The following is a 12523-nucleotide window of genomic DNA, read 5'->3' on the forward strand; positions in this document are numbered from 1 at the left end:
AGGACAGGTGGACCCCAGAATCAAAAGACCATCTTGATGCATTTTTACGTGCTACTTGTACAATTATTTGCTTCGGTTTGCATGTTGACCGGTTGCTAGAATAGGGAGGAAATTTGGAAAAATAAAATTGAGGTATGAGAGAGATAATTACCCACCGTTGAAAAAACCTAGTGTCCAAAATATGCCAAAACTCTGCCGAAATTTTAAAAAAAAAGAGAATGAAAAAGGGAAAAAGAAATTTGTTTCAAAAGTTTCATGTCTTTTCTTTATTTTATTATGACAGAACTGACCGAACTACGCGGGTTTGATTCTCACCGGATGTGGGATACGTAGGCAACCCTCATCGGGTCCAGCCCCGCTTTTGCAAAATAACGCAAAATCTGAAAATGTTATCATTTGCTGTCAAAAATAAAATGAAAATGTCGTTTTTGTCTAAATAAGCCAAAAGCTCCGACGGGGCGCCGGAAGGCTATATTTGCAAGAATAGCCACCGAAGATTTCTTTGTAATTTTTGCTACCTAGCAAGCACAGCCCTAAAATCATCCTTTGTGAAGTGCTGAAGGGCCGTATTTGCAAAGTAGCCGTGTTATCTAATTTTTTGCAAAATTGACCTCTTTTGTAAAAATCGCTTTGTTTTAAACCAATCGCCTTAATTTAAATGTGTAGAATGAGCACAAATTGAAATTTTCACTGAAGGTGATGACCAAAATTCCTTTGGAGCTGTACATGTGGTGGGAAGATCTGGGTGAATCAGGACAAGATGTGGTCAATCATCACTTGGGGGGTCTCACCGGTTTATTGAAGATCAAGCCTAGAGGAGACACAATAAAAGCCTTGGTTACATTTTGGGATCCCGCTCACAACGTGCTTCATTTCTCGGACTTTGAACTCACGCCCACTTTGGAAGAGATGGCCGGGTATATTGGGAGTACTGAAGCTCTGAGACACAAATACTTGGTCGCTCCAAGAGCTGTCACTCCGCACAAGTTTCTAGATTTGCTAAAGATAAGCAGGGGGTCCAATACCCAGATTTGGCAGCTGGTTTTTCCACTCCACAGTTCATATACCAGCGATACGGACACATAGGGGGTTCAACAATCCAGAAAGCAAAATTTGCAGTAAGGTGAATCGACTGAAGTGGGAAGAGCATATGTCGCTTTCATGGTGGCATTTTTGGGTTTTCTAGTGTTTCCCAAAAAGGACGGGAATATTGATATATGGATAGCCGGGGTCGTCAACACCTTGCTTACCAATGCCAAAAGCACCCTTTCACCCAGATAGTGTCTGAAATATTTTGAGCCCTCACTGCCTGCAAAGCCGGAGTTGACTTTTTCGAGGGGTGCAACTTGTTGTTACAAATGTGGATGATCGAGCATCTATGTCATCGTCCTCAGTACGTGAATTATGGGTCGACAGGGAAAAGTTGCATAGAGGAATTCTATATAAGGGTCGACGGTTTCAAAATGCGAGAGGGGGTTGCAGAATGGATATCTTGCCTCCTTTCTATCACTGCAAATTATATAGATTGGACGTTGGGTGTCTTCCTGTTGATGAAATTATATACATGCCAGCCACCGGTCCCCATTTCCTCCTGTCGGTCTCAGAAGTATCCAGCCTTATGCCCCGTATCAGTTTTGAGGCAATTAGGGAGATGTCAAATAGTGCCCAAAGATGAATACCTCAGCATCCACGCAGTCGAGATTCGTTCTGATGGTCAATTCCATGAAGCAGTGGTTTGCCAGATCTGGGGTGAGTGCCAATATCTGACGGCGAATACCTGAGTATGAGATCTGTCCAAAGGTGAAGTCTCATCTGGTTACCTCGCTTGGTACAAAAGGGAAGTTGAGTTTGGAAGGCCGGCTAAAAGACCCCACCTCCAAGAGTTTGTTGAAGCCTCACAAGAACAGTGGGAGTGGTTGACAAAAGAAAATGAATATCGAGCCACCATAGGCAGGCTGGAAGGGCAAATCAGGGATCTCAAGTTTGATAGTGATGTGAAAGCTGTTGCAGATAAGGGTGAGAAGAAAAAGTTAACCCAAGAGAATGAAGCCCTCCGAGCCCAAATTCAGAAAATGAAAATAGCGGCCGAAAACCAAGTAAGAAGCAGAGCATATGAAAGACTCATAAATGGCCTTAGGAGGAAAGTATATGAGTACGAGGATGATTTGGCAAGGGCCTAAGCACAGTTGGCAAAAAACGTAGAGGGGCGAGCAGAGTTTGTCTGGCAGTTGAAAAGGAAGTATGAGGGAGAAGTTACAAACTTGAGTAAAAAGCTAACTACCCTCGAGAATGAGATGGCCAAACAGGCTAAGAGCTTTAAGGCAGAGAGGGAACATTGTTATGCGTTAATGTCCCAGCTAGAGGAAGATATGCAACAGCTGCAGGGTCAAAACCATCATGACACCCAAGTGCTAGAAGCTAGGTCTCAACAAATCGGGCATTTGCTCCAAGAAAAGGGTATCATCAGGGAAAGGGTTAGAGCAATTGCTGACTACATCGTCACAAAGTGCCATGAATGTGAAGACATGACTCAAACTACCTTTTTCTCTGCAGTGATGACCTTTGTTCGACAATAATGAATGACCTGGATCGTCTCCAAGGAGATCTTGCACATAGGCCCGTGGCGAGACCGACTGATGTCCCGCGGGCCCCTGAATCAACTTTAGAAGCATTTATGTACTCTTGATTTTCATTTTGTGTCTGTATTTCAGTTTCTAGTTTTAAAGTCTGTTTCGAGTCTGTTTTTAGTTGTTAAATTCCTAGAAAAGTATGATGGGGTCTTTTGTAATAGAGAAAAGTAGAAGTTTTTATTTGGAAATCCCAAAAATTGTTTCTTTATTTTTTGCATTTATTCCTTGAACTACGTGATGATCTTATTCACGCGGCGTCGTGATACGTAGGCAATCCTAATTGGATCGGGTCATTTTTTCAAATAATTCAAAATAAAAGAAAGGGAGAAGGAAAAGAGAGAAAAGCAAGAAAAAAGAGAAAACAAGAAAAAGAGAGGAGAAAGAAAAAGAGAGAAAAACAGGAAGAAGAGGAAAAATGATGACAAAGTACAAAAAGAGCAAAAGGTGAAAAGCCCCAAAAGAAAGAAATTGGGAAATAAGCAAAGCCGGGATGAAACACGCAACCGTTGCCAAACATATAGAAACATATTTAACTGTATAGGTGCATCACACCCCCAACGTGCGATTCCCTATGTGTTAATTATCTCAAACTAACCGATTTGTTGTGTTTGCTATTGAGAAGGTTCTATATTAAGGTGGTTGGTTTTGTAATCTGGCTTCACATCCTTACTTTACAAGATCAAAAGGAAGCGTTGAAATGTCGTCAGAGAGTCATCTGCCAATAGTTCCTATCCCCGAGGATAGCCCGATCTCGGACATCCCAACTTCAGAGTCAGTGGCTGCTGAGGAAAACAGGGTTCTGTGTCTCTGCATGTTGGAAATGTGGGACGGCTGGTCCAATGGTAGAGAGCCACCGAGTGCTATACCTGGTTTCCCTGAGCTACTTCCCAGGGCAAGTGGAACTTCCAACGTCCCAATAAATTACCCAAACACTCCGCTAGGATATCCTACCATCTTAGCCCACTTTACCGGAACACCTTCTGAGGTTCGCCCCCAGGTGTTAATTTCGGGTGTGGCCTCCAACATATTCACTGTGCAACCCTCCTCGTCCATGGCACAACCCACTTTGCCTAGGCCAAACTTTGATCCATCATCTTTTACTTTTCAAGTGCCATCCTTTCCACCAGAAACGGCCCATTTCACTACCAATTTCTACCCTCAACAACCCCGGTATGAATTTACCGCGAGACAGGAGAAAACTACAAAGAACCCCGAGCAGGAAGAAATCACTCGGAAGATGAGGAGCATGGAACAGAGCCTTAAGAATATATAAGGCTTAAGTGGTTAGAAGAGCGTATCCTACGCTGATTTGTGTATGTTCCCACATGTTCACCTACCCTTGGGTTTTAAAACTCCCAAGTTCGAGAAATACGACGGGCACGGGGACCCCATAGCCCACCTCAAGAGGTACTGCAATCAACTGAGAGGGGTAGGAGGAAAAGAGGAGCTTCTCATGGCTTATTACGGAGAAAGTCTAGTGGGCATTGCATCCGAGTTGTACATGGATCAGGATATATCTCGTTGGCTCATTTGGGATGATTTGGCTCGAGATTTTGTCAGGCAGTTCCAGTATAACATAGACATAGCTCCCGACAGGAATTCTCTATCGAATCTCAAAAAGAAGTCATCGGAAAATTTCCGAGAATATGCTTTTAAATGGCGCGAACAAGTGGCCAGGGTCAAGCCCCCGATGGATGAGCCAGAAATGGTGAGTGTTTTCTACAAGCCCAAGAGGCCAACTACTTTCAGAATATGATGTCTGCAATGGGGAAACCATTTGCTGAGGCCATCAAGATTGGTGAGATGGTCGAGAATGGTCTGAAAACAGGGTGCATATTGAGCCAATCTTCCATAAGAGCTACGTCCCAAGCAATTCAAAGCGGGTCCGGAGGTGTAGCGAACAGAAAGAAAAAGGAAGAAGTGGCAATGGCGGCTTCAGGTTCGAGAAACCCCCGTCTACCCAGAAGTTACTTCTCTCCAAGCACCCCACAACATTATTATCCCCACCAGGATGTGGCTTATGCTATGGCCCCCCAGCCTTACGCAGTGATGAACGCTCAGCCATACGCTCAGCCACAACAACAGTTTAACCAAAATAGAGCTCCACCTCCTAGAAATAACCTTCCTCACCAAGCTCAGTATAATCCCCGACCTCCACAAAATAATTTCCCCTACAATGCCCGTGCCCAGGAGCCACCCAGAAGAACAAATTTCACGCCTATTGGTGAATCCTACTCTAGCCTTTTCCCAAAACTGGTCCAAATGGGTTTGCTACAACCTGTACCCCCGAACAGACAAAATCCAGAGTCACCTTTTACTGACCCGGTACCCGATGTGCTTATCATTCTGGGGTGGAAGGGCATGACATTGAAGACTGTTGGACTCTAAAAAGGGCGGTTAAAAATCTCATAGAGCAAAAATGGATAGTGCTAAAGGATGAAGAAATTCCTAATGTAACCAACAACCCCTTGCCGGCTCACAACAATGGGCCAGTTATTGGGATGATGTGCGAAGATAAGGAGTTTGATCCTGCCTTGAAAGCCATCATTGCCATCGTTGATGTCGAAAAGAAACCAAAGGTTGCTGCAAAGCAAGACAAGGGGGAGAAAAAAATTAAATCCACCCCTCAGAGTGCAGAAAAAACAGTGGAAACTAAAACTGGGGTAGTACCCCCAAAAGATGCCATTCTTTATGTTCCCCGGGGTCACAGGAAAGAACAAATGACATTGAGCCCTCCAAAAAGGTTCGAGCTGAACAAGGGACTTAAGATGTACGTGCCTAAAGGGACCTATGTGGTACGGGGGCCAGTAATTTCACCAAGGCTGAATGAGCCCGTGGTTATTGGCCGTGCACCACAGAAGCCCATGACAGACCCCATTGTCGTCCCATGGAATTACAACAAAGCGGTAGTGACATACAAGGGAAAAGAGGTCCTAGGGGAAGCAAATGAAACCAACCAAGCTGAGAAATACCTTAACTTGGAGGATTTGAACAAAGCCAAAAAGAAGCGTTTCCCACTCAAGAAGCCCGTCAGTGCTGAGGAGGCCGAAGAATTCTTCCGTAAAATGAAAACTACAGACTATGAGGTAATAGACCAACTCGGGAAGTCTCCTTCACAGGTCTCACTCCTGTCTCTACTGGTAAGCTCAACCGAGCATCATAAAGTGTTGATAAATACCCTCAATGAGGCTTATGTTCCGATTGAAACCACTAATGAACAACTGGAAAGGATGGCGGAAAGATTCTTCGCAGTCAACCAGATCTCATTTAGCAAGAATGATTTTCCCCCAGAAGGGGCTGCCCACAACAAAGCCCTTCATTTGACAGTTAAATGTGAGGGGTACTATGTGAAGAGAGTCATGCTGGATGGCGGATCCGGAGTTGATATCTGCCCTCTCTCAACTTTGCAAAGAATGGAGGTTGGGACTGAGAGAACCAGGCCTAACAGTGTCTGTGTGCGTGCCTTTGATGGCATCAAGAGAGACACCACATATGAGATCGATTTGATTCTAACTATCGGTCCTATGGATTTCGAGGTGACATTTCAGATCCTAGACATAGACACTTCTTATAATTTCCTCTTGGGAAGGCCTTGGATTCACGCGGCGGGGGCCGTACCTTCCACTCTCCACCAGATGGTGAAATTTGAATATGAAGATCAGGAGATCGTAGTCCACGGAGAGGACGAGCAATCAATTTATCGGGACCCGTCAGTCCCATGTATGGATGCTAGGGAAGGTAGCGAACATATAGTCTATCAAGATTTCGAGGTTGTGGTCGCAGACCAATGTGAAGAAGGAAGCCCGTGTCCTCAACCCTTTCTCTCAAATGCGTCAATTATGGTTGCCAAGGAAATGATCAGGCATGGTTATAAGCCCGGGAAGGGGCTCGGGACATCATTGCAAGGTATCACAGAACCTATCACTCTGGCTGCTAGCGAGAAGTTCTTTAATGTGGGTTTTCAAGCTACGCCAGCTGATGAAACATGGGCAAATGAGCGGAAGAACAATGGTTGGGTCTTGCCTCAGCCTATCCCACATCTTCTCGAAACAATCATCAAGCCCAAGTACATAGAAGAGGAAGATGAGGCCTTTACGGCCGAGGAAATAGAAGAGATATGTGGAGCCATGAGACAGATGTTGTATGAAACACACATGGTCCAACCGGGAGAAGGCTCGAGCACCACTGAGGTGCTATATATGGGGCCCAATGCCAAGTTGCAAAACTGGAAGGCTACTCTGTTCCCAGTCAGGCGGAAATCCCGATAGTCCAGTCTTGCCACCTTTTCTACATCACGAGTTATTCCAGGGTGTAACTCGGATGGTTCTTTTAGTTTACTGTCTTTAAATTCCAATGTAAACCCCGTTATCTTCAAAATTCAATGAAATGAAATCAATGTTTCATCATTCATGAACCTTTCTCTTTATTCTTTCTGATTTTTGTTACTTTTTCTTATTTCTTCTTCTAGTTCTAATAATGCGGCTTTAAATAACATGACAAGCTTGCGGACTTCAGGCCCAGATCCAAACACGCTGTCTAATTATGAAATAATGAATCAAGAACCGGAATACGATGAAGAAGAGGCTTTTAGGGAAATAAATCGAGAATTGGAACAATTTGAGAATAAGCATAAGCCAAATCTAAATGAAACCGAGCCAGTAAATTTGGGTAGTTCAGAAGAGGTCCAAGAAACCATGATAAGCATTCACACAAATGAAAGAACTAGGGATTGATCCAACTTTTGTTTGAATTCAAAGATGTGTTTGCTTGGTCCTGCGATGATATGCCAGGACTAAGTGTTGATCTAGTGGTGCACAAATTGCCAACTTACCCCGATTGTCCCCCTGTCCAGCAAAAACAGAGGAAATTTAAAACTGACATTAGTGACAAGATCAAAGAAGAGGTCACCAAACAGTTAAAAGTGGGTGTGATCCGAGTGATACGATACACCACATGGTTGGGTAATGTAGTCCCAGTGCCAAATAAAGATGGGAAAACCCGAGTGTATGTTGACTATCGAGATCTGAACAAAGCAAGTCCCAAGGACAACTTCCCTTTGCCAAACATCCACATCCTCGTTGACAACTGTGCCAAACATGAGATACAGTCTTTCATGGATTGTTATGCTGGGTATCATTAGGTCTTGATGGATGAAGAAGATGCGGAAAAGACAGCCTTCACCATACCCTGGGCACCTATTGTTACAGGGTCATGCCTTTTGGTCTGAAAAACGATGGGGCAACATACATGAGAGCTATGACTACCATCTTCCATGACATGATGCACCAAGAAATTGAGGTGTATGTGGATGATATGATCATTAAGTCCAAGACGCAGGATGACCATGTTCGGGACCTGAGAAAGTTCTTTGAGCGTCTGCGCAAGTATAATTTGAAGTTAAACCCGGCTAAATGTGCATTTGGAGTTCCATCTGCGAAACTTTTGGGATTGATAGTCAGTCGGAGGGGCATCGAGCTAGATCCAACAAAGATAAAGTCTATTTGGAATTTGCCTCCTCCGAAAACCAAGAAAAAGGTTATGAGCTTCTTGGGAAGGTTGAACTACGTCAGCCGGTTCATTGCTCAATTGACTTCCACCTGTGAACCCATATTCAAGCTGCTGAAGAAAGATGCCGCGATTAAATAGACGGATGAGTGTCAAGAAGCCTTTGACAAAATTAAAGAATATCTGTCGAACCCGCCAGTCTTGGTCCCACCCGAACCTGGGAGGCCTTTGTTTTTGTATTTGACAGTCTTGGAGAATTCTTTTGTTTCTCTCCTCGGGCAACACGATGTGACTGGGAAGAAAGAGCAGGCAATCTACTATTTGAGAAAAAAGTTCACAAGTTACAAAGACAAATATACCCTGTTGGAAAGGACTTGCTGCGCCCTAACTTGGGTCGCTCAGAAGCTTAGGCATTACCTGTTGGCCTACACCACTTACCTCATCACCAGGTTGGATCCTTTAAAGTACATATTCCAGAAGCCGATGCCCGCAGGGAGGTTGGCAAAATGGAAAAACCTGCTCACTGAGTTCGACATAGTCTATGTAACCCGCACGGCAATGAAAGTTCAAGCTCTAGCGGATCACCTAGCTAAAAACCCTGTTGATGATGAATATCAGCCTTTGAGTACTTACTTTCCGGACGAGGAAGGAATTCAGTTGAGGTAATTTCAGAAGACGCCAATGCTTGGAAAATGTTCTTCGATGGAGCGGTGAATGCAAAAGGTGTCGGGATTGGGGCAATATTGATCTCACCCACTAGTCAGCATTATCCATCCACAGCCCGGCTTCGGTTTTTCTGCACAAACAATACCACCGAGTATGAAGCGTGCATTATGGGTATGAACATGGCAATAGACCAAAATGTGGAAGAATTGGTAATCATGGGAGACTCAGATCTGACTATCCGACAAGCTCAGGGAGAATGGGAAACTCGGGATGTCAAGCTTATACCATACAGGCAACATGTAGAAGATCTTAGCAAACGGTTTAAATCCGTTGAGTTCAGGTACGTTCCTCGGTTTCATAATGAGTTAGCCGATACACTCGCTACCTTGGCCTCGATGCTGCCATATCCACGCAATGTCCACATTGATCCTTTAGAGATCCAAATCCGAGAAAGGCATGGGTATTGTAATACGCTGCTTCTTTCCGATCGATATACAAGCAGTTGGGCGCGAAGCTTTCTTCGTGAAAAAGCTCGTCCTTGTCAATATAGGACTGTCTTTCATTCTGCTTTAACTTATTTTTTTTTAATCTCTCATTTTCTAAATTTTTTCATTGTCTTTAGTACGATCTGGCTTCACACCTCGCGGTGTTGAGTTGTAACCAAATGTACAGCCATGGTACCATGATATCAAGATGTTTTTGAAAACAAAGGAATATTCTGAGCAAGCCAGTGGAGATCAAAAGAGAACCATCAGAAGGCTCGCCGGTGGCTTCTTCTTGAGCGGAGAAGTCTTGTACAAAAGGACTCCAGATTTGAACCTTTTGAGATGTGTGGATGCCCAAGAGGCCGGAAGAATCATGAATGAGGTACACGCAGGAGTATGCGGACCTCATATGAATGGATACGTCCTTGCAAAGAAAATCCTTCGAGTAGGGTACTACTGGATCACCATGGAAAAGGATTGCTTCAATTTCGTCCGAAAATGTCATCAGTGTCAGGTACACGGTTACCTGATTCATGCACCTCCCTCAGAACTGCATCCTATGTCGGCACCATGGTCGTTCGTCGCTTGGGGTATGGATGCCATTGGGCCAATCGAGCCAAAAGCTTCGAATGGACACAGATTCATCATGGTTGCCATCGACTACTTCACAAAATGGGTTGAAGCAATCACTCTCAAAGTTGTCACAAAGAAAGTTGTGGTAGGCTTCGTGCACTCCAACATCATTTGCCGTTTTGGTATTCCTACAACTATCATTACGGATAATGCTGCAAACTTGAATAGTCATTTGATGAGGGAGATATGCGAACAATTTAAGATCACGCATCGGAACTCTACCCCTTATCGACCCAAAGCTAATGGTGGTGTTGAAGCAGCAAACAAGAACATCAAGAAGATTCTTAGAAAAATGATTCAAAGTTAGAGACAATGGCATGAGAAGTTGTCATTTGCATTATTGGGATATCGCACAACTGTGCGCACATCACTTGAAGCAACACCCTATCTATTGGTTTATGGCACTGAAGCCGTAATACCTGCCGAAGTTAAAATTCCATCTCTTCGGATCATTGTTGAAACTGAATTTAAGGACAGTGAGTGGGTCAAAACCCGTCTAGAACAGTTAACCCTGATTGATGAAAAACGAATGGCTGCAGTCTGTCACGGGCAATTGTATCAACAAATAATGGCCCGTGCCTACAACAAGAAAGTGAGGCCTAGGAATTTTGAAGTGGGGAAACTCGTTTTGAGGCGTATTCTCCCTCATCACCAAGAAGCAAAAGGAAAGTTCGCTCCAAATTGGAAAGGTCCATACATTATAAGAAAGTTGTTGCCGAAAGGGGCGGTGTACTTGGAAGACATTGAAGGAAATGATCCTGAAACAGCTATAAATGCAGACGCAGTCAAAAGGTACTATGTTTAATCTGCCTGCAGCACCAATATTATTCGATTGGGATGACGAAGGCTTTCATTCTCGCTACCCCAAACACTTCTACCCTTTGCTAACCCTTTGAGCCGGTTACCTTTCTTTGATTACCCTCTTTGGAACCCGAAAACGTTTGTAAAAAAAAGAAAAAAAGAAAAACAACGAGTCAGAAATGAAAGGTCTACAAAGGAAAAATAAAGTCGAAAAGGGTGAGTTCCACCGACCAATCGTCATGGCAAAGTCTGGAAGAGCCAGAGTTTTCTCCAGGGTCAGAAATGCAATCGGTATTCAGCAAGCAATCGGTTGCAGTTGAAAGGGCCGAGAACAAGTGATTGAAATAATCAAGGCCACAAAACCAACCACCGTTTCAAACTGACAAATTGTTCTTTGTTTGAAAAACAGGAAACAGGTGTAATTCAAAGCAACCTTGCAAGAAGCAGGTACAACAAAAAAGAAATTGCGCAAGGGCTAGAAACAGCTTTGCAGCAACAACCCAAAACGGGAAGTCCCTTTTTAAACTCTTCATTCATTCTCCTAAATAAAATGAAAAAAAAAAGAAGAAGAAGAAAGAAAAGAAGAAGAAGAATTCAAAAAAAATATCATGGTAGCCTAGGGTCCCCAATCTCTAGCTACGTTTTTCCAACATAGGGTCTCATTCCCTAATCGCTGCCAGCATAACCTAGTACTCTTTTCCATATAGGGTTCCACTCCCTGGTTGATCCCCGGCATAACCCGAGGACCTTTTCCGGCATAACCCGATGACTTTTTTGGCATAACCTGTGGACCTCCCCGGCATAACCCGAGGACCTTTTCTTTCCCGGCACAACCCGAGGACCTTTTTTCTTTTCTGGCATAATTTGATGACTTTCCCGGCATAACCCGTGGACCTCCCCGGCATAACCCGAGGACCTTTTTTCTTTTCCGGCATAACCCGATAACTTTCCCAGCATAACCCATGGACCTCCCCGGCATAACCCGAGGACCTTTTTTCTTTTCCGGCATAACCCGATGACTTTCCTGGCATAACCCGTGGACCTCCCCGGCATAACCCGAGGACCTTTTTCTTTTCCGGCATAACCTGATGACTTTCCCGACATAACCCGTGGACCTCCCCGGCATAACCCGAGGACCTTTTTCTTTTCCGACATAACCCGATGACCTTTCCCGGCATAACCCGAGGACCTTTTTCTTTTTTGGCATAACCCGATGACCTTCCCCGGCATAACCCGAGGACCTTTCCGGCATAACCTGGTCATTTTCCAGCATAACCTGGTAATCTTCCCAACTTGGGGCCTCCGATCCCCATTTGATTGCATTTTAGATAAAGGGTCTCCACTCCCTAATCTCTTTTTCTCAAGTATACACAATACCGATTTTAATTGCTTTCAATAAAGAAATAGTTTAAATTTTGTTACAATAACTCAAGAAATTTTCCTAGTGAAAACTGTGGCAGAAAAATTTCGTTCGTTTGTTTGCTTTAGTGCCTGAACAGGTTTATACCGTGAGGCACAAGGTTTGAGATGACCAAAAGAAGAAGTCTCAACCCAAATAAAAGAAAAGAAGAACAAGAAAAGAAGTTGAACTCTAAGTGTAGAAGCGGAGAAAAGATGCGGACTGCTCAAGATATGATCGAAGTCGCAAGCTTTGCATGTCCCGCCTTGATCCGAAAAGCTGAAGAAGAATGAACCAGCGATCGCAGCTAACGAGCATCAAGATTCAGATCAGAGTCTGTAGGAAGAACCAGCTAAGGCTCAAGATCAAGCTTTAGAAGGTTTATAGATAGGAATCTTGTAACT

The sequence above is a fragment of the Nicotiana attenuata genome, chromosome 7 (genome assembly GCF_001879085.1).
Source record: "Nicotiana attenuata strain UT chromosome 7, NIATTr2, whole genome shotgun sequence".
NCBI classification, from domain to species: Eukaryota; Viridiplantae; Streptophyta; class Magnoliopsida; order Solanales; family Solanaceae; genus Nicotiana; species Nicotiana attenuata.